The following is a 5,000-nucleotide window of genomic DNA, read 5'->3' on the forward strand; positions in this document are numbered from 1 at the left end:
CAAACACACAAACAAACGAACATGCATGTACAGATACAAAAATATTTTAGTTGTGATTCATGAGAAAAAGTTTGGTGTGTGTGTATAAATATATCTGTTGTCATGGGAACGCGGTATGTTCAAATTGTGCATAATAATTTGATATGAAACAGAGACTTAAAAACAGGCGAAGAGATGCAGAAGAAGACATATAAATATAGAAACGAATAAGCGGAGACAGAGACAGAAACATACAGCCGTAGACAGCGAGGCAGACAGAAAAGAAAGAGACAAAAAAAGGCCAAAGGAATTAGGACTAGGCAGAGAGAATCAGTGAACAAGACTGACAGGACCAGGAGACATTTAGCTGAAGGAAAGTTACGAAATGATTTTCTTTTCCCTATATATATATGTTTTTTTTCTTTTTTCTTTTTTCTTCTTTTTTTTCTTTTTTTTTTTCTTTTTTTTGTAACAGTTTTACTTATCTTATTTATTTTTTTTCTTATTTCTTGGTTTGTGTCTATGTCTGTTCATATCAGGAATTCTTATCATTATAAGTGTACAATTAAAATCATAATCACGGACCCAAAATATTATTGCACTTTGCGCATGTCATGTTTGCCTTTTAAACTGTAATGAATTTTATGAAGACCCAATGTGTGCGAATGTTCTTTCCCATCTTTCAGCTAATGGAGAGGGAGAGAGAGTGAGGGAATGAGTGAGTGTGAGTGAGTGAGAGAGTGAGTAAGTGAATGGATGTGGGTAAGTAAGTGAATGAGTGAGTGAAAGTGAGTAAGTGAATGAGTGAGTGAGAGTATGTGAGTGAGTGAGTGAGTGAGTAAATGAGTGAGTTAGTGAGTAAGTGAATAAATACGTGAGTAGGTGAATGAGTAAGTGAGTGAATGAATGAGTGAGTGAATGAATGAGTGAGTCATAAAACCGAATAGACGAACAAAGAGACAAAGGAACTGATAGACGGCCATAAAGATTTAATAGTTTCCCCTTTGTGTCATTTGACAGTTTATAGGCTGCAATACTTTCCAAATGCTAAAGTAAAAAAAAATAATAATAAATAAATAAAAAAATAATAATAATTATAATAATAGTTATAAATTACCTCTTAGAATCTAATTAATTTTTTTTTTTTCCTGTTTAGAAATTAAGATAATATTACAATGTGTGATTTCGAATCATGGATTTAAGAGAAACAGAGAGAAAAATATGAAATAAAAATGAAATATCTTTTTAATCTACATAAAATTTCCCGGAATAACGAAAGCTTATTTTTTTTTTTTTATAGCAGTTTTAATAATTCACGTAATTCCACTATAAAGATTATAATTTATCTTTCATTATCATTTTAATCTGTTTCATAAACTCTATGTTGGCTAATTGTGACTCTTCTTCAGTAAGCATAATTTATTATCTAAAAAAAGAGTATATATATATATATATTTTTTTTTTTTTTCTTTCCTATTTGAAATGAAATGCATGCAAATAAAATAAAGGATGATAAAGAATGATAAGAATGAATCTACATCACATATATAAAAGGAAGTGTGAAGAAGAATGAAGAATATATATTATCATAAAAATGTAAGAAAATGGTGTAGGTAAAAAAAAAAAAAAAAAAAAAAAAAAAAAAAAAAAAAAAAAAAAGGATACGTTCAATTAAGTAAAATACAAGACCAAAGGGAAATGCGAATTGATAAAATAACCATAACAAGTAGAAGAGAAAAATGTACAAATGAAACCAAATGAGAGAGAGAGAGAGAAAAGAATAAAAATAATAAAACAAAAAAAAATTACCGAGATACTTTGTCTCCAATCAATCTTATCTATCACGTCTACCTCCATCTTCGTCTTCACGACCCGCCAGAAAGCGACAGGGATGGATAATCTATCAACGTCTTACGACCTGAGATTTCACCTCTCTCAACTTCCTCCCGTCCCCACCCTTGAGCACTATTTTTTTTTCCTTTTCCCTTTTTTACCAAAGATCCAGAAAACTTTCAATCATCTTAAAAGCTGGAGGATTCTCGCTCCCTTTTCCCTTGAATGCTTCACTTCTCGCTTCAGGAGCCGGTCTGTCTGTTATCAAACCATTTCATCTTCACACTGAGGTCTTATTGCGAGCCAGTGACCCGATTCGAACTTAGGTGACACAAAGCATGTAATATCCATTAACGGAGGCAAGGAGAGAGAGATGAAAAAATTATAGACTTCTTAAAACTTGAGAGATAAGCTCCTAGCAAGAGATTAGACTATTATTCTTATTTGAGAGGACGTCCGTAAAAGGATGAATGCTGATAGTAAGAGATAGTTATTTGTAAATAGAGAGGGAGAAAGAAAAAAATATATATACAGAACTTTTGAAACTTGGATGATAAGCTTCTAGTAAGAAAATGGACTATTACTCTTATAGGAGAGGAATTGACTACTGCAAGAGGGTTAATGCTAATAATAAGAGGTTAATTACTTGTAAATAATTAAGGGTGGTTTGCAGCATCGGCTATGATACTTGATAGTTGGCTCTGTGACTGGCATTGATGACTGTTGTTGACATGATTCAGAAATTATGGTTTCAGTGAATTTTGCATATCCGTTGAAATAGTCAGACATGTTAGTTTAAACTGAAATTTGATATCCATTTAACGTGACTAATGACTAATGGAGCTATAAGTAATTATACCTGTAGTAACAATAATAACAATAATATAGATAATAATAACAATAATAATGGTGATAATAACAGCGAAAACAACAAAAACAATAACAATAGTAACAACAATGATAATGATAATAATGTTAATTACAGTGATAGAATAATAGAACAATAATTAAATAAAAGAATGAATAAGTAAATAAATATGTGTATATATATTATATATATATATATATATATATATATATATTTCCGAAAACCATATTTAATAAACTAAACGCACGCTAGAAATGGCATAAAAAGCTAAAATCAATAAATAACAAAACTAAGGCGCACATCTATCAGAGAAACAGCAGCTAGTGACCCACCACAATACAACAGGAAAATATCCCATTCCAAAAAAACATATTGTATTTAGACTTCAAGTGTATTACGTAGCTGGAACGTAAATTTTACTTTAAAAATAAAAGTTACTGACACAATAAATTTAGAATCAAGGACAGAGTTTCAATAATGTTACGGACAGTGAATGTACCACGAAATTCTTGCTGTGTAGTGTATTTCCTCATAAGAGATCTGATTTTAAATGCCTTTGTGTCCTGAGAGGATAACGAAGGTGTGTGTGTGTGTGTGTGTGTGTGTGTGTGTGTGTGTGTGTGTGTGTGTGTGTGTGTGTGTGTGTGTGTGTGTGTGTGTGTGTGTGGGCAGAAGAGGGAGAGAGAGAGAGAGCTTCTCTGTTGCTAGAATTGCAGGTCAGACTTAGTCGGCAACCATTGCTAGAGTCGTTTCTAGGAATTTAAATATTCATTAACTCTTTGTTAGAATTGTTCTGTAGCAAATGATTTCCATAACAATACAATGCCACGTTCTGTCGCAGGGCTGAAGAACACACCATTCTTGATCCTCTAAAAACCAAGAACCTAAATACAAGTGGACAGACTTCTTACTTCATCAGAGAACACAGGTTAACGGTCCTTTGGAAATCCACTCCCTGGTATTTGGATTTTACGGAGCACAGGAAGGACGAGCTCCTTCGAACTATATGGCTGATAAGGAATGTTGTTTCCATCATGTGTCATTTTTGGTGCTATTATCGTTATTAATATCATTGCCATATTTGTTATCCTATTTAATATTGTCATTACTAATATTGCTATTATAATTATTATTATTATTATTATTATAATTATTAATATTATTATTATTATTATTATTAATATTATTATTATTATTATTATCATTATTATTATTATTATTTTGCCGTTTTGTTGCTGTTATTGTTATATAATAATTGTAATAATAATAATAATTGTTATTATCATTATTGTTATATTATTATTCTTAAAATTATCATTAATGATATAAATATTATTACTGCTATTAGTAGTAGTACTTTGACCCCTTAAGGACGGGTCACGTGTATACGTTTACCCCGTGCGGACCCGTCCGGACGGGAACGTGTATTCACGTGCTCCATTTCTAACCCGTCCCTCCGGGGATGCGAATGAGCGTGATTGCTGTATGGCGGTCTGAATGAGTGTTTTTGAGCTAGTTTGTATGTTTACAGGTCTTTATATTGGTAATTATGTTTGTGCAACTATATGTGTACATATATAGAAGTATGTATCTGTTCTTCGTCGTTTTTGTGTTTGTTGGCTTGTGTTTTTGTGTGTATCTGTGGAAATATGTGCGCGCAACTATGTTATTATCTACTGATTTATCATTATTATTTATTGTTGTTATAAATACTAATTTATCATTATCAGTATCATTACCATTCTTATCACTATTATTATCATTGTCATTATTGTTATAATAAGGGAACATACAGGGGGCCATTGCTTCCTCGGAGAATAGCAAAATGTTTCTATAGCAAAACAGATATCTCCGAACGTTTGCTCTAGCGCTGCTGAGTAGAGACCCTAGTTTGGATTTCAGCCAATATATTGTGCATTGTTGGAGTGTGGTTTTCATTGAATGAGCTAGGCATTGGCGTTTTCCAAATGAGTTCAAATTCTAGTTATGTGTATTACAATTATGATATGGAGATCCGGATTAAGGCTAACAAGTAAACTGAAAAAAAAAATCATAAACGAATAAATACATATATATATATATATATATATATATATATATATATATATATATATATATATATATATATATTTGTATGTATTAGAAAATGGAAAACAGGTAAGATCGGTAGAACTTGTAACTAAGTACTAGAGAGCTATCATTGTCTAAATACATTTAATAAGCAAAGTGCACGGTAGACATGTCATTAAAAGCTCAAATCAGCAAATAAAAGTATATATCCGAGAAACAGCAGCTACTTACCTACCACAATACAATAGTA

The sequence above is a fragment of the Penaeus chinensis genome, chromosome 32 (genome assembly GCF_019202785.1).
Source record: "Penaeus chinensis breed Huanghai No. 1 chromosome 32, ASM1920278v2, whole genome shotgun sequence".
Classification (NCBI taxonomy): Eukaryota; Metazoa; Arthropoda; class Malacostraca; order Decapoda; family Penaeidae; genus Penaeus; species Penaeus chinensis.